The 25,299-nt window shown below is 37.4% G+C and overlaps 1 pseudogene; it reads right to left on the reverse strand.

Annotated features, from left to right (window-relative positions):
• Positions 1 to 6,173: 6,173 nt before the first annotated feature.
• Positions 6,174 to 13,339, reverse strand: LOC116582094 (annotated as a pseudogene).
• Between the last annotated feature and the right edge of the window lie 11,960 nt (positions 13,340 to 25,299).

The raw sequence follows: 25,299 nt of genomic DNA on the forward strand, positions 1-25,299 counted from the left end.
CATTGTCTTATTACTTTATTTTTCATCTAAGATGTACAATATAGAATTCAGTCGCAAGAAAAACAGCTTCCAGTGGCAATGATACTCATTTCCAATAGATCTGTTAAGTCCGACACAGTTAAAATGGCGATCATTTCAGTTTTAAACTGACTGTGACGAAAATCAATAGATCTCTTTCACCTCTGAAAAACTGGGTTCAGATCTGAATTTGCTCTCAAGTGAAATCAATTTGGTGGCCTCTTAACCCAGTGTCTGGGAACCACTGGTCCCCATCACACAATCACCCTGTTGCTTTTATTCAGCTTGGTTGCCTTTACTCTAGAGAGACGAGGGATCATAGGTGAGAGAAAAACCAAGATGGAGTTGAGGATGAAAGTTGACTTAGAGGAAATCTGACAACTACGAGTCAGGTGACAATAGTGCTTTATGGAAGCGGGTCAGGTTTGATGAGGAGGAGGGGGAAGAACATTGGATTCTGTAACTTGATGTCAGGATTCATATCTTCACATAGAGCTTTACTCCTTCACTAATTCTTAGTATGCTGCTCATTTTTCCTTTTCTCTTTTGAAACTGAAATGAGATTTACACTTAAAAATTCACAGTGAAAATAAAATATTTTAAGATTTATAAAATGTTATTTATAGTTTTAAGTCTTCAAGAACCAAAAAGTTAAAAACACATCCCAAATCTAAATTCAGCCAGGTTTTTGTGTGACAAACATGCTCTGACTTGGTGTCTTTGGTACTGATGTATCAAATAACATGTATATATTTTAAAATATAACATATATTATATATATATATATGATAATTCTTTTCTTTTGACAAAGTTATCAGCCTCTATCATCAATTTTGAACAAGGAGCTATTTTCAATTGGATCTTTCTTTGAAATATTTTAATTCTTTTTGAAATTAAAGAATTCAGTTTTTCAATACAGTAAAGTGTTTAACTTGACTTCTTGCAAAAATTATGCTTTGGATTAACAGTCAACCAGTAGCTAACCAACAGAGATACTTATCTTTAATAAAAATAAAATAGGAACTGAAACTGAGAGTTTTAATTTCATTTTTTTGGAACTCTCTTATTCATACTCAAAAGAATTTTTTTTAATTTTTAAAGTTGTAAAATCACAATACATCTGGAGATTGAGCTTTTATATTTATTTGCTCTTAACACATTTACTTAAATAATTACTACAATCATGTTCTTTCTCTAAGTTGTATTGTAAAATCTAACTACAAGTTGATCTTTGAACAACACAGGTTTGAATTGAGTGGGTCTGCTACTATGCAGATTTTTTTTCAATATAGCATAGTATTTTATATGTATTTCCCCGTCCTCATGATTTTTTAAAATAACATGTTCTTTTCTCTAGCTTACTTTATTGTAAGAATATAGTATATAATATGTTTAATATGTAAAATACATGTTAATCAAATGTTTATGTCATTGGTAAGGCTTCTGGTCAACAGTAGTAAAGTTTGAGGGAGCCAAAAATTATATGCGGATTTTTTACTGCAAGGCGGTTGATGCCCCTAACCCCTGCATTATTCAAGAATCAACTGTATACAAACCCACTGAAGGATCCTTGTGGTTTTGGGGATAAAGTCTTTTCTTCTTCACTGGGCTTATAAGGCTCATAATCTGTTCTTTTACTTTTTCAGTGTCCCTTGTACTTTAAGCATAATCTTTTAGAGCCTCAAACTTAACAAAGTACTTTCTTGGCTCCTAGCCTTAGCAAACACTGTTCCTTCTGGTTCTGATTCTTCTGCCTTTCATATCTTCACATGACCAATACCTATTCTTTTTCTCCTTTAAGTATATAATTCAATTATTTTTAGTAAATTTACAGAATTCTGCAACCATCATCAAAATCTGGTTTTGAACATTTTGATCAACTCACTAAGATCGGCAGTTTGCACTCAATTGCTGTTCCCATGCCCAGCTCCAGGAACCAATAATCGGCTCACTGCTTCTGCATTTTCTGGACTTTATATACAAACAGATTCATAAAGTATGCAGTCTTCTGTGTCTTTTGTCATTCAGCATATTTTTGACGTTTATCTATGTTATGTCATGTGTCAGTAGTTGGTTCCCTCTTATTACTAAATACAATATCCATTTTATGTATCACTTTTGTTCATGTATTCACCAGTTGTTGGTCTTTTGGATTGTTTCCAAATAAACTATTATAACTAATGCTGCCATGAATATTCATGTAAAAATCTTTGTGTGAATAGATGGTTTTCATTTCTCTTGGGTAGTTACCTACGAGTAGAATTATGGGTTGTATGATAAATTAATATTTAACTTTTTAGGAAACTGCCCAGCTGTTTTCCAAAGTGGCCTTACCACCATATATTCCCACCAGCAGTGTGTGAGGATTCCAGTTTCTCTGCATCCTCATCAACACTTGGTATTGTCTCATTTTGATTATAGTCATTATAGTGGATCTAGTAGATTGGTATTCATAATAGTCTTAATTTGCATCTCTAGAACTATTGATGTTGAGCATCTTTTCATGTGCTTATTAGCTACTTGTATACCTTCTTTAGTGAAAAAACTTCAAGTATTTAGCTCTTTTTTGTTTTACTTTAGTTTTGTCACCTGATTATTGAGTTATAAGAGTAATTTATTTATATGTTCCAGATATGAGTGTCCTTTATCAAATATATGCTTTGCAAAAATTTTCTCTCCTGTGCCTTGCCTTTGCATTTCCTTAACAGTTCCCTTCTGAAGCACAAAAGATTTTAATTATGATAAAGTTCAATTACTAATATTTTTCTTTTATGAATTATGTTTTGGTGCTATATCTGAAAACTCACTGCCAAACCCAAGATCACAAAACTATTCTCCTATGATTTCATTAACAGTTTTATAATTTTTTAAAGATTTTTATTTATTTATTTGACAGACAGAGATCACAAGTAGGCAGAGAGGCAGGCAGAGAGAGAGAGAGAGGAGGAGGAAGCAGGCTTCCTGCTGAGCAGAGAGCCCCATGTGGGGCTCTATTCCAGGACCCTGACTGAGATCATGACCTAAGCCAAAGGCAGAGGCTTTAACCCACTGAGCCACCCAGAAGCCCCTAACAGTTTTATAATTTTATTTTTACATTTAAATCTATGATCCAGTTTGAATTGATTCTTCTTTTTTATATGGTGGGAGGTAAGATTCTAAATTCATCTTTTTTGCATGTAGGTATCCAATTGTTTCACAGTCATTTTTTGAAAAGACTATCCTTACCTACACTTAAGTGGCTTAGTACCTTTGTCAAAACTAATTGACCATAAATATAAGGGCTTATTTCTGGACTTTCAAATCTGTTCCATTGATAGGTTTATCCTTATGCCAGTACCACACCATTTTGATTACTGAACTTTGTAGTAAATTTTGAAATTGGAAAGCATAAGTCCTCCAACTTTGTTCTCTTTCAAAATTTTTTTGGCTATTCTGTGTCTTTACATTTTTATATGAATTTTATGTATGAATTTTACACAGGAATATGTCAATTCCTGCAGAAAAGGGCCTGCTGGAATTGTGATAGCTTTTGCACTGAATGTGTATGTCAATATAGGAGTAATTGCCATCTTAACATTATTGAGTCTTCCAATTCATGAACATGGGATAGCTCATGATTTATTTAAATCTTTTAAAATTTTTCTCAGCTGTTTCCCAGTCTTTAGTGTACACATCTATACCTCTTTTTATTAAATTTATCCTGAAGTATTTTATTCTTCTTCATATTATTTTTAATGTAATTATTTCTTTAGTTTCATTTATGGAGGATTCATTAATATTACATAGAAATATAATTGAGTTTTGTATCAAATAACCTGGCTGAACTCATTTCTTAGTTGTAGTTTCTGAGGATTCTGACGGTAGGTCAAAATCTCGTATGTGATCTTTTAGTCTGAACCATGAACAATTACAGACTTTGGCCTCGAGGAGGGCAGCTTCCATTCTCATACCAAACTTAGTATACAGCCAGTGCATTGCAGTTTTCTCAATCCTGCAGTCAAAAACTCAGTTCCCCAATCTGAGCTAGCCATGCTCATATGCCTATCTGTTCCTAACCAAGGTACTTCCATGGAGAAGTGTCCTTATTGGGACCTAGAATGAGGCACTTAATTTTCCCTGTACCTTTTCTGAGACCTCCTTATCCGGGCCTTCGCTGGGGCACTTTGGGCCATTTTGACATTAGTGCCTTTCCATTCCTCACTCTTTACCTTCTCCTTTCCCCCTTTCTCCTGAGTCAAGGGTCCATGAAGCAGCAGGATCCATTTGTACTCCATCCACCTGACCCCTGTCCAGGGCCATTCCATGAAGAAAATGGAACACTGAGAGCACATGCCCAATTTTGCCTCTTGCTTGCTAGGTCAGCAAACACTTGAGTGTTACCTTCAGTTTGTCTAACTGTCCTAATTGACCAACTCCACGTTTTCATGCAAGAGGTTTCTTTGTGTATTCATAGGATTTTCAACATATAGGATCATGTCATTCTGAACAAAGAGCATTTTACTTCTTCCTTCCCAATCTAGATGGCTTTTATGTATTTTTTTTTCCTGTCTGACTTTACTGGATAGACTATCCAGTATAATTCTGAATAAAAGTAGTGAGAGCAGACATGCTTGCTTTGTTCCTGATCTTAGAAGGAATGCATTCAGTCTTTCATTATTAAGTATGAGATAGCTGTAAACTTCTTATAAACATCCTTTATCAGACTGACAAAGTTCCCTTCTATTCCTAGATCGTTAAGAGTTTTTATCATGAATGGTTATTCACTTTTGTCTAATTCTTTTTCTGCACCAATTGAAATGATTATGTCACTTTTGTCCTTTATTGTATTGCTATGGTAAATTACACTAAAGTTGATTATGGGATGTGAAATCTGATTTGAATTTCTGGAATAAACTCCACTTGGTCATGGTATATGACCTTTATATACATTGCTGTATTCTGTTTGCTAATATTATCTTGAGAATTTTTGTATCTACATTCACAAATTATAATGGTACATAGGGTTTTTTTCCCCTTGTACTATCTTTGTCTGATATCTTTGATATCAGAATAATTCTCAATTCATAAAATGAGTTGGAAAGTGTTCCTTACCTCTCTATTTTCTGGAAAAGCTTGGTAATGATGGGTATTCTTTATTCTTTATCTATTTGATAAAATTCATCTGTGAAACCATCTAAACCTGGACTTATCTTTGTGGGAATACTTTTGGTATTATTCAAATTTTCTATTCAAATTTTCTATTTTTTCATATGTAATTTTTGATAGTTGTGTCTAAGAATTTGATCATTTTAACTAAGTTTTCTGATCTATTAGTATAAAGATGTTCATAGGATTTTCTTTCAATCTTTTTCATTTCAGTGAGGATAGTAGTGATGTCTCTTCTTTTATTCCTGATTCCTTGAGTCTTCTCTCTTTTTTGCTTGCTTAGTCTTTCTTGATAAAGGTTTGACAATTTTTTAAAATTTTCTTATGAAAGAACCAACTTTTTCATTGATTTCTTTTATATAGTTTTTCTGTTTTCCATTTTTTGATAGATGTTTTATTTCCTTCCTTCAACTTGTTTTGGATTTAGTTGGCTCTCTTCTTTTTCTAGTCCCTTAAGTTATATTTTGTGATCTTTCTTCTTTACTAATATAGGTTTTTAACACTATAAAATTTCCTCTGAATATTGTTTTAGCTATACCATAATTGTGTTTCCAATTTTAATCAATTCAGATTATTTCCCAATTTCCCTTGTGATTTCTTCTTTGACCCATGGGTTACTTAGATGTTTTTCTTTTTTTTTTTTTCCACATTACATACAACTCTATTTTCATAACAACCGTGCATGCATCGTTACATCACAGTATTCATGGGACATGGCCTCTTAACCTAAATTTACAGTAAAAACATTTTCAGAAATAAGTACTTATGAAAATGACAAGCTAAAATAAGTTCTTAAGGGAAACAGCTCCAAAACCAGGACAGAAGGCTCCTCAGTTTTTCATCTTCTAGAAACAGCTTCACAAATCATTTAGGAAATCAGCCTAGAGGTAATCATAATAAACCACATTTCTCACCCATTCTTGAAGCCAATCTTTCTTGAGAATAGATCAAACAGCATCTGTTATTGAAGATAGTAATAAGGCCTGACCCTGATACTTAAGTTTTGATTCTCAATCAGTTTTCTGGCTTGGGCTGTCAGGGGTTACTTCCTTCAGAATCTTCATCCATGAATTGAAGTGAGTAGGTTTTAACATTATCTTCTCTTTCAGGCTCTGCAACCTTTTCAGGCAGAAAGCAGTTGTGAATATCCATCTCAGATGCATTCGCTGTAGCTTTTGTTTTTAAGAGATAGCAGTCCATTTTGACTTTAGAAAGGCAGAAATGACCTCTGAAAGCAGCCAGGGTCGTGTGGGTACACACAAATGGAATACAAATGAAATACAAATGGAAACCAAAGGGAATCCCATAGGAAGTACAGAATAAAAAGTTGTTAAGGGCCACCTTTGAACAAAGTTTCAACGTCAGCTAGGAAGGGAGCTTCCCAAACCCGGTTATTTGTTACTCTGGAGAAGACCACAGCCCTGAGGGGCCGTGAGAGTCCCATACTAGTTGCACAGATTCAGCGAGCACAGTGTGGCACTGTGCACATTGGCACACTGTGTACCTCTTGTGCTATAGGCACAGACTGCCTTTCTGTGAGCCTGATGGCGGTTCCTCACCCCCAAGGGCTGTAGGGCCAAGCAGTGAGAACCCACTCACCCACTGTGTGCCCCACTCCATAGAAGCTGTCCAAGAAATTTTTCCAGTTGCCTTCTTAGAGCCATCACAAAAGTCACCCCACTGCAGCTTTGCTTGGTGTGAGCAATGCCATCACAGGAGAGCTGCCATCTTCCTTCAGCCCATGCCTCCATTTCAAACACCTGGATGTGTTTCTTTTTTATTTTCCATAGGTTCCTATACTTCCAAAATTTCTTTCAGTTGTTAATTTTTTATTTAATAGCACTGGTCCAGAAAATATACTTTGTACAATTTTTGTCAATTATGCCTTGACAAAGCTGGAAAAAAATTATAGGAAGGCATGACACAGTGACTAAAATATTCATAAAGAGATAAAATTACTTTCAAAGTTCAGTCAATTTATCCTGCTTTTGCTTTCTGCTGGGTCTCCAGATGTCTCCCCTGAGCATTCTCTAGGCTTCACATTGAGCCAGGGGCCAGTACAATAACTAGGCCTTTTCTCCTCTCTCTTAGGAATGTGCATAGCCTTTTATGAGCATGCATCCTCAAAACCACGAGGGACATGTGAGAGCTTATCAAGGCTCACGGTGGCTACCTCATTTACCCAGATCTCCCTACTGAATTTCTAGCCAGTGTGTTGGTCTGTTGCTTACCCCACCCAACTCAATGACAACTCAAGCTAGCTGTGAAGCTGGAATTCTCTGATTGCCACTGAGATTGCTACTGTTTATAATTCACATGCACCTGCTCCAAATCAAGTCAGCCCCCTCAAGTAATTCCTACACCGTACCCTACACTGGTAGAACCTCTATGCCAATAGAGCTAAAGAGCTAAAACCCTACTGTTACTTAAATTTGAGTTGTTTTTCTTGGATAAATGTTTCTAAATTTGTTGTATATCTGTGGTCAATTTCTAGAGTCCTTAAATGGATGTTTTTGAAAGATTCATCCAGTTCTTCCATTGATTTTTGAGAAAAGGACTTAGCTAGCACCATACTCTGCTATTCCAGAAGTTCCTTTCCAATACCTACCATTTTTGCATGTATCTAACACCAATTCCTTTAATATCATTTCCTAAGACTTAAATCCCTCCTCAAAGTATCTTAACTTACAACCTTGTGCTATTTCAAAGGATTTTTCACATTAGTCACAGGTAACTGTCTGTTTATTTATATGGCTTCCTCACCAGACTCTAAACTCACAGAGGACAGGGTATATGTCTCTTCTGTTCACTGACTACTGCAGCAGCTAGCATAGCATTCGACACATGGCAGACACTAAATGAAAATAATGGATTTACTTGGATTAATTAAATGAATTTAAACCCATAGACTCATTTATGGAGAGTAGCTATTGTAATTCCAACATGGAGACAGAACTGAGGTCATTTGATGGTTTCTAGCCATCATCTTTGACTCAGACTACTTATCCAAAATGTCAGATGAATGACAATGAATATTGCTGAGGGGAAAAAAAAATTCTGTTACTCAAAACCTGGCAGCTCAGAAACATTACAACTCATTGTATTTCCCAGTGGGAGGGTCACATGGATGATCAGCTACACTGCAAGAGAACTTGCAGTTACCACCACTTGATTCATGAAATATAGTTAACATTGACTTATTTGGGCTGGCAAATATCAATATACCTTTGAACATAAGAGTATCAAGATGCCGTACTGATATATTTCAACACACACTAAAAGCACTGCCCTAAATTGTGTAAATATCTAGTGCAGTATCTTCATAATGGTGGGAATAAAACCTGTCAAGGATTTTTGGTCTCACCTTTAGTTTTTAGCTACGAAGGCAAGAACAGATGCCAGTGTCATGCTTATTTTAGAGCCTCTTAAAGACATGCCCTCTGTTTATTATCAGAAGGAGACTGGGCCAGTGACAGAAAAGGACAGAACTTTCTCAATAACTATATGGTTGTATACAGGAAGGACTCAGTGAATGCTGTTTGAACAACATTTATTGAACACTTTAAATTTTATGCCATCAGTTTTCAAACTATGCTCCATGGATTGCTACAGAAGTGCCTCAAAAAAAAAAAATAGGAAATAGCTAATAATAGGAAAAATTGAGTGAACAGGTGCCTGACAGCTTCTATCATTTCACCCCCACTTTTATGTGTTTTATATATTGGAGTTTTACATATTGGAGTTTCTCATAATGTTTTTTATTGGATTCGTGGCCATAACATATTTGAAAACTACTGAGTTGTATTATGTAAACACAACTGCTTGATATATTTAAAAAAAAAAAAAAACTTTCTGATGGCCAGTAGACATATGAAAAGGTGCTCAACATCATTAACCACTAGGGATATCCTAGTCAAAACCACAATGAGATATCACCTCACACCTGTCAAAATGGCTAGAATCAAAAGACAAGAAGTTAAGAGTGTTGGCAAGAATGTGGAGAAAAAGGAAACCTTGTGCACTATTGATGGAAATGAAAATTGGTGCAGCCACTGTGGAAAACTGTAAAGAGATTCCTCAAAAAATTAAAAATAGAAATACCATGTGATCCAGTAATTCCACTATTGGATATTTACCCTAAGAAAATGAAAACACTAACTCAAAAAAATATTTCACCCCTATATTTACTGCAGCATTATTTACGATAGCCAAGACATGGAAGCAACCCAAGTGTCCACTGATAGATGAAAATATATCATATATATGGATATATATGGATATATGTTATATTATATATATACATAGATATATTCCCCAGCCATAAAAATGAATGAGATCTTGCCATTTGTAACAACGTAAATGAACCTAAAGGGTATTATGCCAAGTGGAATAAGTCAGAGAAAATTAAATACTATGTGATTTCACTTATATATGGAATCCAAAAAAAAAAAAAAAAGGAACAAACAAACAAAAACCAGAAACAGACCTATAAATACAGAGAACAAATCGATGGTCGCCAGAGAAAAGGGGGTGGGAGGATGGGCAAAATGGGTAAAGGGGAGTGGGAGATCCAGGCTTCCAGTTATGGAATGAGTAAGTCATGGGGATAAAAGCTATAGCACAGGGAACAGAGTCATGGTATTGTAAGAGCATTGTATGGTGACAGGCAGTAGCTACACTGGTGGTGAGTTTAGCATGACACACAGACTTGTCGATCACCATGCTGCATATCTAAAACTAACGTAACTTCGTGTGTCCACTATACCTCAATAAAAATAAACAAGTAAATAAAATAACTTTGTTACTGGATTATTGTGATTATTAAATAAAATGTTATATTTGAAAATACTTTACTAACTCTAAAATGCTTATAAAGCTAGATATTATATATGATTGTTGTCCTTGTGAAATTTGTGGCCAAAGGGAAACCACAGGGAACATATTTACACCATACCTACATCTCAACCTCTTTGTCATTTATACTTATATTTTTCTTTGCAGAATTTTTTTTCTTTTGGAGGCATTCATAGAATCCAGTGATTTGGTCCGCTATTGTCCCTTATTGTCTCTACTAAGACAGAGTCTGCAGGGACAGAGTTTCATTGCCTATAGTGCTATCATAAAACAATGTCCTTCAAGAGAAAATGGGAAGAGCTGGAGTTTTTTAATTAAAATATCATAGTTCTACTCTGTCTTTCATGTTGCAGTAACACAAGTTAAGGAGGAACAATGTTTGTTTAAATCTGATTTTATCTCACATCCCCATGCCTTAAGAGAAGAAAAACAAGAAACCATGTTATTTTGATAATAAAGAATGTTCTCTTAATTTCCTATTGTTGTGTACAAGATTTAGTGCTTACTCTTTAATTTCAGTGTCAGAATGTGAACTGTAATTAATTTTCATAAAATGGAAAGCAATAAAGTCAGATATTGCTGGCTGTAGAGGTTGAGATTGTATAATTTACAATTAGGGGTGGTGGGGGAAGAAACAGCCTACACATTAAATGAGTAATAACTCATCTTGGCTTCAGCTTCAGGATTACGAAAGTGGTCAAGAAAGCTGCTCAAACAAAACCCCCAAATCTACGGAGTGTTTGGAACCTTCTCAGAAAAGTCTACCAAACTTGATGTCACCTCTCCCTATACCAACATTGGGATTGTTTTTATTATCATTAATTAACAATAATAATATGCATGGACTTAAATTACCACCTAATGAATCACCTAAAACCTTTCCTAGGCATTATTTGTAACAAACTATAGATAATAGACCATAACTCTATATCAACCATAAAAAAAAGTCAGCTGCCTACTCATTATAAATGCAGGTTCTCTTTATCTTACCATCAGAATTTCCATACAGAAGGTATGTTTGAAATTGGGAAATATTTGTATGGTGGTTATTTATAAGTTTCAGGCTATATACTAAAACAAATGATGCTATATATAAAACTAGACATATGTAAAACTTTTCCATATTTAAAAGAAAGCATATTCATGTTGGAGGAATTCAAATAAGCACACTTTTCTATCTTCTGTCTTGTTTGATTAAGGACGTGCTTCTTAGGGAATTAGACTATGGATTTCTCATTAGTCATTAGTCATTAAAAGAGCAGAAAGTTAAAACAGAAACTTACTCTAGAAAGCACTGGTACAAACTTTACAGTTTACAAAGATCTTCCACATACTTCATCTCAATGTAATCTTTTGCTTTTAAAGATGTATTCATTTACTTTAGAGAGAGGTAGTACCAGAGGGCAGTGGGGGCCCGGGGGAATCTCAAGCAGACTATGTGTTGAGCATGAGCCTGACACTGAGATCACGACCTGAGCCGAAACAAAGAGTCAGGCACTTAACCAACAGCACCCCCCAGGCACCCCTCAATGTAATCATTCAATAGCCCTAAGGGGAGAACAGAGTGAAGTCTGATATTCTATGTTTCAAGAAGAACACTGATAAGTAGAGTTGCCCCTCCAAGTTCACACCACCAATAAATGGCCAAACCAAAAACTGAATGTAGGTTTAGGACTCTCTAAATTCAGTACTGGAACCAACAGAGACAATAACTAATAAGACCAAGAGAGAGTTCATTATTTCATGTGGACCATATCCTGCAGAACTGGGCTTGAATGTATTTTCAAATATAAAGGAAAAGAAGATGGTCCCCAGACATTAAAAGGGGAATAAGGACAGCAACCTCAGGTATTATTTTGAAAATGAAGGGGAAACAAATGATGATGATGATGATGATGATGATGATGATGATGATGATGGAAGAAAACAATAACCAAGTTGCAATTATTTCCAGCCTATTGGAAGGTCCACAGACACGAGACAGGTTAATTCAGAAAAGACACAGAAACTATATGGATCTTAGTTTTAGGTGCAATTAATTACCCACAGTTTATTTACCCCATAGAAAGGAATACAAATTGGACATGTTCAGTTCCCTATGGCTCTTACTGCTGGAAGCTGGAAAGTAGGTGACTGGTCAACTGGCGGTTACAATGGAAATAAAAAAGAGCCCCACACTGGAGCAGTGAAATATTACAAAATAGTAAGTGATTATTTTATATACACATTAAAATTAGTGTATGTATGAGAAAAAAAATCTAGGAGAAAATTAAATCACATTGTTAATTTCAAATTTACTGAGAGGTAGATTTATGGGAAACAATCCTTTTCTTAACCTTACATGTCTATATTACTTGATTTGTAATGAACAGTTGCTGCTTTTATAAAAGGAAACTGAACACGAGGATTACATTTTGTAAAGACCTAAGTTGCAGTCTCTCTTACTTTCCATGAAATATATTAGTTGACTTGAGAACATTGTTCAAATTTGGTGTCAGCAGAGGCCTCCATTCTAGTCTCAGCTGACATAAAACTTTCTCCAAGAGGCCTCCCCTGACATAGATCACACACCACTGCTCTAAACAGGGTTCCTACACATGCCCCCTGCTAGCCCTCAGTCTTCTTCCTCCATGTTCCTTCTCACAGCCTGTAATTACATATGCATGTGTAAGGTTACCAGCAAGCTGCACTTAAACCCAGGTAAAAGGGATTCTATCCTAGGCCTCTTGCTTTAGAGAACCACACATACCAAAAATATCAAAATGAACACACTATTTTTTTTAGACTCCAAAGAAAGATGGTTGAGAGTTCAATCTACTTTTGAGTGAATTATGGAAGAGGGATGCACTGAGCAAGCTACACCATGCAAAGCATACACCAAGACAAAGCATGCCAGGCTGAGAGCAAAGGAGCCTGGGTTTGTTGAGGAGGAAGAAAACCTTAGCCTCTGCCCTGGGAAATGAATAGCAAGAAGCCCCCCTTGTTTGAAGTTGTTGGCCTCAGAACACCCAAAGCGATAGGGTTTCCCAAATGACTATATTCCATCCCATCCCTCTCCTCTAGCTGCCTAAAAGAGGATGAGAAAGTGAGTCCCAGCCCAGTTCCCTGGGCACCTGCACGATGTCTGTTCCTATGCCAGTTTCTGCTTCAGTCACCACCCTGGACACAACCCACCTTCTTTATTGCCCCATGCCAGAAGCTCCTTGTTGCCACTCAGGGTCAAAGTTGTAAGGACTGACTTGGGAGAGAGCAGGTCTCCTTTAACCTCCAAGTTGCAAAGAAATTCCCAGAGTTTGAGCCCTGAGGTTCCAGAAGGAAACATGAACTGGGCCAAGGTCAGAGCTTACCACTACTAAATATTTAAATATCTGATACATGGCATCCACTTGGCCTTTTACCCCAGGCCCCACAAATATCAGATGCAGAGCTGATTATTATTTTAATGACTGTCTTCCTTACTAATGGATATGTTCTATAAAATAAAAAATCATACTTCCTTTATTTAAAGCCTTTGTATAGGGTCTAGCACAGCTGACTTATTTTATTGAAAACCCTAGTATAGGATCTAGCATACAACAAAGACAGAGTGAACAAACAGCTAAAAACAATGTTGATACATAATATAGCCATGTGCCTTGTCCTAAAAACACTTGTGAAAAAAGTTAATATCTATATAAAAATGTTGAAAAGCAAGTAGAACACAATGTGCATTAAACCTATAATTAAAACTGGAATTCCTGTATTCTAGATCAAGGATGACATTATATGTTCTGATCAGCACCTACCACCTTGCAAGCCCCTAATAACTGAGAAATGGTCATTTCAATTCGGCCAGCAGCCAACTTCAGGTAAGTCACTTTCTTACATGATGCTCTCTACCAATGGGCAAATGAATGCCTCAGAGTTCAGCAAACACTTACTAATGAACACTTCCTTTTCATAAGTTTTGAAATAATATGATGATTCATATGCAGGAGTTTGTAGGTATAAGAATGGACAAAAACAGTGATACAAATTAAGGGGAAAACATATGTGAATCTACTGGTGGAAAGAAAAAGTGTTAAGGGCAGCTAAACTTATTTTTCATTTTCATTTCTAGAGCCTTGGAAAAACATTTAAGCAACAAAATAAGAAATACTGCCAGAGCACTGGCAACCCCAGAGTAAAAGAAATGGAGCAATGTTAGCAACTGTCTGATTCAGACTAACTTAACTATTTTATACTGCCTTGTGATTTATAAAGCTTTCATTACCATTGTCTCAGTTGATCTCGCACATACCATGTGAGGTTACTCACTGTCCTGTTTAATGATGAGAAAACTGAATCAGACTTTCGTTAGAATGTTGGTTGCCCCTCCCCAGTATCTGCCTTCTCTTTTCTCCTTCCCTTGATTTGTCCACACCTCCACCCTCATCTGTATTGCCTTAGATGTTGGGGAAGGTGGGCCCCATCCCCAGCCTAAGGGCCAGTTCTGATTAACCAAGCCAACTATGGTAATCCCACTGCCCTTGCCAATGACTGGCTTAGGCAGTGCTATGTGATGCAATTCTAGCCAACGAGTATAAGGATAAATCTGAGGAACTTTCCTCTCTCTTGGAAACAGACAAAGCATGGAATACCCTTTTCTGCCTATTTGATTGGGATGTTAGAGATTGCTATAGCCATTTCACATAGAGGTCAATGACCCAAACCTGATATCTCTAGTTCTGATCTTTCCCCCATACTTCAGATAGTACATCCATCTGCCTGTTTGATAATCCCATATGTATATTTAATTGGTACCTCAAAGTTGGCATATTCAAATCAGGTTACCGTCTCAGTAAATGTCACTACCAGTCATCCAGATGCTCAATGGTGAATCTAAATCTATCAAGTCCTGTGAATGCTCACCCTAAAACATAGCCTGCATCTGTCCATTTCTATGCATTTTCAGTGTTACCATTCTCAGTCAGGTCCATTGTCTTTTGCTTGTGTTATTGCAACTCCCTGCTTCTGCTAATCTTTCTGCTTCTGCTCTATCCCTCTTCAAAATTTAGTTTCCATGCACCAGCCAGAACCAACTTTGAGAAAAGTAAATCAAGTCATATCACTCCTTGCTGAAACCCCTCAACTGATTTTTATTCACATTCAGAATAAAATCTGAACTCCTTAAGGCAGCCTATGTGGCCCTATAATACCCCAACCCCATTAGGTCTATAAATGCATCTTCTATCCTTTTCTAGCTACTAGAACACATCAAGCTGATTGCTGCTTGAAGCCTTTGCATCCACTCCTTCCTCTGCTTGGTATGTCCTCTCACTCACATTGTAGAGTCAGCTTCATCTTGACAGGTTTCAATTAAAATCTCATATTTTCAAAAGGGTCTATCAATCTGAACTAGCCTGCACATGCACAATTCTCCATCATATCACTCAGTTGTATTTTCTCCAGATCCCTAGTATTATCTCATTCATTGATAATGTGCTTAGTACCTTTCCTCCTCACTATAATACAAACACTATGAAAACTGTAATATTTTCTGTCTTGTTTATCAGCTTTACCAGGGTTGAGAACAGTGGCTAATACAAAGATGGCATTCAATAAATATTTGTTAAATCAATGAATGAATGCTTGTCACTTTGTTCAATGCTAGAAATATTAGAATAAATAAACATTATCCCTTCTATGAACATTCTGCTCAATAATTAATTCTAGAATTTTGCTAGAGATATTGGGCTCAGAATTTAGATAATGAAGTAGGATATCTACCCAACAAGAAACAGTTTCATTAAATTATTGTGTGGGTAAAAAAGTGACCTCATTATTTTAATCCACTGAAATTTGAGAGCTTTATATTATAGCTTATACCTACACTGATTAATACAGACATTTGTGTGGTTTTTACAGTAGTTGATGTACCCTGAGTAAGACAGAAGAAAAGGAGGTAAAGAGAAGGTGGGAAGGTTTGAGGGAAGGGCTTGAGGAAGAGGAAAATGTCAAGGCTTGGGAATGGGAGGGTCACTGACTAGAAAGAAACAAAAAATAGCATGACTGAGTAAAAGTGGAGAGAATTCTGGAGTTAACAGAAGACATACAATTTTGCCTTGAGCATGTTTATGATATATACAAATTTCTTTATCAAGTCTATTTATCGAGACTTCTCTTTAAATACAGATTAATATTGCATAAGCATTTTTTGTAACTACACAAACTTGTCTTTTCTGCTATCAGGCCAAATCTCCCCCAATCATATTTAATCAATACACTTTCCTTGAAAATTAAGTATGTAGATTTTTTTCTAATGTGGCTCTACAATATCATTTGATATTTTCAGTTCTACATTCCATTTGAATCTGCCCAGTGTATTGGCTAGCTCACCCAACTTTGTGAGTATTCACAAACTTCTTAAGCTTCCATATTGCCATTTAATATGATGATTAAAATATTAATTAATGCCATGACCATCAAAAAAATCTATACTGAAATGGTCTTTTTAGCATTCTTCACAAATGTTTGCTTGACAAGATATAAACCCACCTGACAATATTCTCATGTATCCTACATTTCTCTTCCATGTCCCTACAGTATCACAGAAACTAGTAATATTTTACTGAATATAGGATATACGACACCTGAAGCCGCTTCTCCCCAAGTTTGTTCCATGTAACACTAATCCTGATCAAATAATTTTGAGGGATAAAAAAAACACTGCCTGGGGGCACCTGGGTGGCTCAGTGGGTTAAGCCGCTGCCTTCGGCTCAGGTCATGATCTCAGGGATCCTGGGATCGAGTCCCGCATCAGGCTCTCTGCTCAGCAGGGAGCCTGCTTCCTCCTCTCTCTCTCTCTTTCTCTCTCTCTCTCTCTGCCTGCCTCTCTGCCTACTTGTGATCTCTCTCTGTCAAATAAATAAATAAAATCTTTAAAAAAAAAAAAAAAAAACACTGCCTGAGTCATAAAACACATTATCTTAAACTGCGGTGACTTTAAATTTTTTTTAAGATTTTTTATTTATTCATTTGAGAGAGATAGAGAGAATGAGCAAGAGCACAAGCAGAGGGGAGGGGTGAAGAAAGAACCAAACTCCCCACTGAGCAGGGAGCCCAACACAGGGTTTGATCCCAAAACCTTGAGATCATGATCTGAGCTGAAGGCAGATGCTTAACTGACTGAGTCACCCAGGCAACCCCCTAAATTCTTTTTTAAAAATCTTACAATAATTTCTTTTTTTTTTTTTAAATCTTACAATAAAGAACCTCATGAATTTTTCAACTATAATTGGTGTGGATCTCTTTGTTTTTCTTCACACAAACCCTCTTGCCTTCCCACAGAATTGGTATAATTTGAAGGTAATATAGATAAGATTGCAATTGGATTGAATATTGGATATGGGCAGAGTCAAAAACTCCAAAGTTCTGAACCTGAGAAATATGGTTGTCATCTGTTGAGATGTATAAAACTAAAGAAGTAGTTTGGGGAAGAAAAAGAGGAAAACCTTGAGTCTAGTGCTGGTCATGCTAAATTTGAGGCACCTGTGAGACATCCAAGTAAAAACCTGAAATTAAGGAATAGTTTTCTGTTACATCCTCTACAACTTAAGCAACTAAACTATTGGCAAAATGACTCTAGATTATGTACATACTCAACTTTTATGGAATATTCATTCATCATTATTGTATTTTGCCTCTGTGTCAAGAAAGCATGATATGTGTCACCTATATGACTAAGCAGTTTATGGTAACTTCCAATGACAATAATAATTCTATTTTTCTCTTTCCTCACACAGATGTTCTTTCATCTTGAGGTTTATGGATTTTCATAACTTTTATTCAATTATATACTTCCTTTGTGGATTTCCATACCTTTACATTCAATTACAGACTTCCTTCCCATTTATCTACTGCCATATATAACAAACTACCAAAATGTTAGTGACTTAAATAACATCCTTGGTGGTGGTGCCATCATTGTCATCATTGTTAAATTGTTTTTAAGTATCTCACAATTTCATGGGTCAGGAATTCAGGACTCAGATGGAAGTGTCTTCCATTCCACATGGCACTGACTGAGGGCACTTGGTGATACTCAGCTGGCAAAGGGGTTAGAGTGGATAACTCTACTTGCATGTCTGGCGTCCTAGAGGTGATGGCCGGAAGGCTGGTCACAGTTGGGGCCCCCTTGTAAGACCTCTCCAAAATTACTGTCTCAAGCTAGCCAGATTTTTTTTTTTTAAGATTTTATTTATTTATTCGAGAGAGAGGGCATGGAAGAAAGAAAGAGAAAGAAAGCACACGGTGGGCAGGGGACGCAGACAGAGGGAGAAGTAGACTCCCTGCTGAGCAGGGGAGCCCAATGCAGGCCTCAACGCCAGGAATCCAGGATCATGACCTAAGCTAAAGGCAGTTGCTTAACCAAATGAGCCACCCAGGAGCCTTAGTGAGACTTTTTACATGGCCCAGGTACCTTAAAAAGACAGGAATGAAAGCAATCAGTCTTTGAAATCCAAGGCTCAGCAATTGTGATATTATCTCCTACATATTCTACTGAGCAAAGCAGTCACATAACTGACCCAGACACAAAAGGACATCATCATGATTTGACTCTCCACCATTTGCTTATTTAACTTTTCCCTGTCTTGGTTTCCTCGTCTGTAAAATGGGGATAATAAATGTATTCATTCAACAAATACGTATGGAGTATAGAGTATGCAGCAGATGGCTGAGAACAAAAAGGAGAATAAGCTGGTCTATGTTTTAAAGTAGTACACAGTCTAGACTAATCGAATAAAAGATGTGCATTTATTCATTCTTTCAACAAATATTTAATACATACTTACAAAACACCAATAAAAGCATATGTGTAAATCCCTGCTGTGTAACGGAATGGAATCAAGGTTGTAAAGGTCAAGTTTTTTTTTTTTTCTCAAACTGCATTTTAATTAAATGGGACCTTAAAATCATTTATTTCCAAATTGTGGTTGGTAAACAGAGAGACTTAACCTGAGCATTCTTCTCTCAAGTGACATTTAGACAAGAACCCAGTTTCCTTTCTGGGTTCTCTCTTCTTCATACTAGTTAAGAACTATACAATCACAGCCCACACAAACACATAACAAAAATGGTAGAAGACTCCATTTCTGTTTTTTTCTGTAAATATAAAATAACTTTTTCATTTCATTCAAGTTGAATCATTTTTACACTGAATTTGAGTGTCAGACGAGATGCAGGAACAATGGAGAGGCCACTGCTTGATGAGCTTAATAGAAATGACATACACTACCTCAAACCTCTCATCTTTACTAAAAACCCCTTTATGAATGCAGAGTCAGGTGGGCGCTTGCTGACAGGGCCTACTTGGAGGTTTTCAGCCTTAGTTTGGTTTTGGCATTTCAATAATCATTTCAACCATTAATAACCCTTACTCTAAATCTTAATGAAGAGTTTTTAAAAGAAAAATCAAAAACTAAAATAGAATTCAATGTCATTGTTTTATTGATGAAGGAGATAGTAAAAGCACACATTGTCAGCATTCTGAAATGATTTTGTAAAACTCTTAAATGGACATAGATAACTGGAAGTGGAATATAAAGTTATTGATGTTTTTTGTCTCTCATCATCCCAGGCTCATGCATTTGACAAGATACATAAAGATTTGCTCACTTTGTATTTCACTACATTTGTATTTCACCACAGGACACTGCTAAGACCCAGTTCTTAATCAAAACCTTTATTTTATATAAAATAATAAGTTTTAAACAAATAAATACATTCTTATTTGCTGCCAAGCAGAACTAAGCAACAAGACAAAATGGGTAGGTATATGCCTTTGAAGTGAGACAGGACTGTGATTAAATCCAAGCTGTGCCACTTCTTAAAAGACTAGAGTTTCTAAGCTCAGAGTCCATGTATAAAATGGGAATAATAAAAACAGAAACCACATAGAGTAGCTGGGAGAATTTAATAATCAATTAAAGCACTTAGCACAGTGCTTTGATATTGTATGTTTCCAGTAAGTGACAGTTGGAATTTTGTCATCCTCATTGTTATTTAGGGAAGGCAGTGCAACAAAATGTCCCATTATTATTCCCCTCCCTATTGGTACTTCAACACCCACCCACCCCCATCATAGACATGCTCTTTGGTGATATCTAAACCACTGCAAAGAAAGACATGGAAGAATGAGACAAGAGTATCAGAGTTCCCTGGGATAGGGCTCTGTCCTACCACTCTTCAAACCAGCTCTTTGAACATAGGAGCTGCTCACTAAATGTTTTTGATGATAGTAATGAGATACTTAATTTTCATGTGAAAAAATTCAACATATTTCAAAGCTATTAACAGCAAATTGATAACTTTATGCAAAAAAAGATAATCCCTTTGAAAAATTCTTTTAAAATAAAATGAATTTCATGAGATTGCACAGAAATAAAGTATTAAACTCTATTATTAACATGTAAGGAGAAGTTTACTGCTTTTCACAATTTCTAATGACCATTCTCTCAAATCTTTTCAAACTGTTGTCTCAGGAACGGCCAAGCTCTGCCCTGTGGATGCCTGTACCCAGAGCTGCTTTTGAGTTACAAGATTGCAACCCTGGTGAATCATGTCTCAGAGGGAGGCAAATACTAGCCCTCATGATAATGCCTTACACTATGAATAAAGTGGTTGAAATCGCAAAAAAAACTACTGATTCACGAGAATAAGCTGGTAGGAAAGGGTAAGGAGAGGGGTGGGCATTGTGTTGGCATTTTATACAACTCACGTGTCATAAATAAAAGGGAATAAATTCCCTGCCACCCACCCAAACCAGATCCTTCCTTCACCCTTTAACATGTCCTCCTCGTGGTATAATTAAGGCTGGAAACCAAGCCCCAGGTTCCTCGTGTGGATAGTCCTTTCGGCATCTATTACACATACTTTCTATAAGGAGTAAGAATCTTCTGAACCTTTCCTCTTTATAGGCCAAAGGCCCACACACACGCTTTTCTTCTGCAAGAGCTATCTCATCTCTGAAAAAGCACCTTCACCCTCCTGAGAATCTCCGGAAGAAAAGGCCAATGAACTGGAAGAGTAGATCTGTAGATTCCCAACGACAGCTCCAACTTATCCTCCTCAAAGTCCGCAAGCCAGTCCACAGAGCTGGACACTCTCGGAAGCCAAGACAAGAACTTCGGATGCAGTGATCAAGTCTAAATAGCTTTAGAATCTGTAGGATAATGCAAAGACTATCTAGCACAGTCCAATTTCAGAGAGTCCATTTGATGAAGATAAGATTACATCCCACTTTTAAACCCACTTAATTGCCTTTATGTGCTTAAAAGTGTTTGGAAATACGATGTTTGGCTTGAGAACTCGGACTGTGTCGTGTTCCCATCCCTCCCAATCCTTTACTTGATGGACAGCTCTTCAACAAGGTTTTTGGCCCCAGGCTGGTGACAGAGAGGTGAGGGAGCAGGCAAGGGGAAAGGGGCAGAGAGGGAGGGCTGGCACTTCAGGAGGCAACTTCCAGTCTACTTCCTTTCCTCAGAATTTCACAAACCATTCTAAGAAGCGCAATCCTCCCCAATAAAACCAGTCGCGTCTGACATCCTGGCTGCTCTGTATTAAACTGGCACCCAGGCACTTAACCTGCGGGATCGCCTTTCTCCAGACACCTGCCCAGCAGCAGACTAAACAAACAGGGATTCTCCACTGCGCAAAACTTGGCTTCTTTCACTGGGTCTCCCATCTGTTAAAAAGCCATTGTCTGAGAAAGTGTTCGGCTAGCTGGGGAGCGGGAGCGATTGCATACTGAACTGCCCCTTTTCCCCATAAAAAGTCCTCGTTAGCATTTTCTTTTCTCCCTGGTTTTCATTGCCTGATTTATTCATTGGTTTCACCTCTTCTCCCCTCCCCCTTGGTTCGGGAGGAGAGCCTCCTTGTCTTTGGTTTCTCAGGGGTCATGTCTTTTCAGTCACCAGGACAATACCCGCTGCTGGCATCTGCTTCCAGATCCAATCAGCCATATTGTGAACACATCCTGCCAGAGAATTGTTCCTCCTTTTGCTCGGCTTTGTTGCCAATTTCATGCCATGTATTGCTCCATGTTTTGTGCTTCATGAAGCTGTCACTGGCATAAAAGTGGTCTGACCAGGGTCGTAGTAAAAGGGGTGGGAATGAAACATCCACCAAAATGTTGAGCAGGCCACCCACAGTCCACACACACACACACACACACACACACACACAAACACACATACACACATACACACATACACTCAGACACATACAATCCCAACACTCACACCCAGCCCACACATACTCACCATCTCCACACAAACACACACAGTCCACACATGCAGAAAATACAGTCCACACACACTCACAATTCACAGACCCAATACACAGTCACATCCCCACACAACTGCCACATAGTCACAACAGAGACATGAGCACACCCAGATCTGGGACCCTCACACATTTTCTTTACTTTCCCCACGATTTAACTGGCACCCCAGTGAGATACATTATGCTTCTCCAGAGGGGTAAACAGTTTTAAAAGGAGACATAAAGTTTTATTCCTTTAATAATGATAAGGAATATATTAAATTGGGGGGGTGTAGGTAAAAGTCAAAAAAGAGTTTAGGGTTTTTTTCTTTTTTCTTCAGTTATTTCTAGTCACACATATATAGTAACAATCCTTTGGTGCACAATCTTAAAAACACACCAAAAAGTGCTTTACAAAGTAAGTTAAACTACTCCAGATTAAAATGATAACACCATACAGTGCATATTCACTTTTTTGAGATATTAACCTCTCATAAAGAACAATATATAAACAGAGGGAAATGTCAACAAAAACATACACATTAACCACTTGAGTTTGGGAGGAAAGTGTCTATGAGCTCCCTTCTCTCTGAGTTGTGGTCTCTGAATACAGGAATATCCCGATTTATCAAGAAGCTCTTTGTAAAGCATGGATTAGCCTGCCAGAGCACAAAAGACTAAACTCCATTGCAAAGCTTTGCTGAAACCCAGATTTCAGGAGGAAGCTGCAGTTACCCATCCCATCACCCAATGCCCACAGATTGAATTGGGCCCAACTACTGGCAGCCAGCCAGCTCAAGGGAACTTGCCTTTCTCCTTAGTGTCATAAGTTAAGGGAAAAGAAGGACAGAAAATGGGGAATGAAAACTCAAAATCCTCACAGTGGAAATTCCACTGAAGTTTCTCATTTTATTTCTACAATGTGTTCTTCGCTTTTATTTCAAAAAGTTCTTAAGATTCTGAATGTAGCTTCTTTAGAGTGTACAATATCTATACTTAGAGTTTCCCATTTTCTATTCCAGCACCATGAGTAAGTCCCCTTGCCATTTTCTCTGAGGGCATTTTCTGGTTGTTGTTTGTCAGTTGTGAATGCCAAAGAGTTTTAGAGAAGAGCAGAGCCCTATGTGTGGACACAGGAAAAGGCTGCCTGCTGCGGCAATTCTCCTTTTCATCTCCACATCTCTATCAAACTCATGCAGAGGCCTATTCTGGTGCTTAACATTTCCATCCTTGGAGTCCCTTCTCTCCAGAAAGCTATAAGCCATTATCATAAGTAAAATAGATAGATAGATAGATAGATAAATTAAATAAATAAATAACAAAAATGCAAATCTGTAACCCTCAGAGTGCATTAAAACAAAGTTTTTAACATTCACTTCCACCAATAATCACGAGTATGGAATAGATGTTCCCAAATTAATGAAATGAAGGATGGGTAAACTGTGATCAACAGAATGAAGTGTAAGTTGGAAAAACTAAAGACCTGAAGCACAGGTGCCTAGAAGCAAGCCAGCTTTGCTTCTCTGTAGGGAATAGAGGATGGCAGGAGAAACCTGCCCCAGGAATGAGGGAGAAGAGAAGATACAAGGAGGTTAATGCCAAGACAGCCAAGCTGAGCTATATGCAACCTCCTTGGTATTTTAGAACTACTAAAGAAAGTTTCTATACCCCAAACTCTTGGCTGAGACATGATATTCTACTTGGAGCTTTATTTAATTAGCCAAAAACTTTAGTCACAACTTAAGGGCTTCGCCCTGTTATGAACTAAATATTTGTGTCCTTCTCAAATTCATATGTGGAAGCCCTAACCCTCAATGTGGCTATTAGTTGAAACTGGGACCTCTAAGGAAATAATTAAGGTTAAATAAGGTCATAAGGATAGGGCCCTCCTCCAATAAGATTAGTGTCTTTAAGAGAAGAGAACTCAGGAAATGAGCTCTAGCTCTCCATACACACAAAGAAGAGGTCATGTGAGCACACAGCAAGATGGTAACCACCTAAAAGCCAAGAAAAGATGCCTCAGATGAAACCTACCTTGCTGACATCTTGATCTTGAAGTAGGAGACTCCAGAACTTTAGGAAATACACTTCTGTTTTTTAAGCCACCCAATCAGTTTTATTTTGTTAGAGCAGCTTAAGCTGACTAAGACACACTGCAGGGTGAAGTAAGGGTGACTCAAAATTTCAGAGAAATGGTAAAACATATGAGCATGGCATGCCACTGTAAAAAATGGGGGTATCCCTTCACAGAATGCCCTGGGACAGGATTGTTTGGAGATAGGTCTTTTCTCTACCCTGACCTACCTCAATCCTTACTAGCCTCCTATCCTTTTGAACCCCTTAACCTCTCTGAGTGACTTCCATTCCCAAAATGTATTTCATCAGGGTTTTCTGAGAAATAGGACACATCATTGCCAAAAAGTAACATATACAAAATCAAAGTGAAGAAAGCCTCACTCAAGGAACTACTAAAGGCTTACATCTTACCCATCTCCCCTGGGAGCAAATTATGAACTTGGCTCCCATTCAACTTCACTGTCCACTAGACATTGGTTAAGCATCTACTTACTGTATCTCAGCTGCTACGCTGAGCTCTGACAGACAGAGATGAGTGCGTCACAGCCCCTGCATGCTAGAGCTTCGAATCTTGAGGGAAACAGGCACCTCAAATGTTACAATTCAATATATGTCACAGTATAAAAACCGTTCCATGAAAAGTGGAATGGAGAGTAACTTCCTAGGAAAAGCACTTTCCTTCTATAAAAGGACATTCCTTTTGCAAGTGAAAGGACCTGGTATAAGAATGAAGAGAGGAATGTGCAGTAAGATCGAAACGAAACGTAAGGTACAGAGACTCACAGGATGGGACGGTTAGGATACTGGATACCAAGGGATAAAACAGATGAAGGCCATCCTGAGAAAATGCTCTCCGTGGCACCCAGGACTGGAGGATGGTGGGAGGAGACAGTAATACCTTGGTGATACCAGTTCTGAGAGAAA

The sequence above is a fragment of the Mustela erminea genome, chromosome 2, assembly GCF_009829155.1.
Source record: "Mustela erminea isolate mMusErm1 chromosome 2, mMusErm1.Pri, whole genome shotgun sequence".
NCBI classification, from domain to species: domain Eukaryota; kingdom Metazoa; phylum Chordata; class Mammalia; order Carnivora; family Mustelidae; genus Mustela; species Mustela erminea.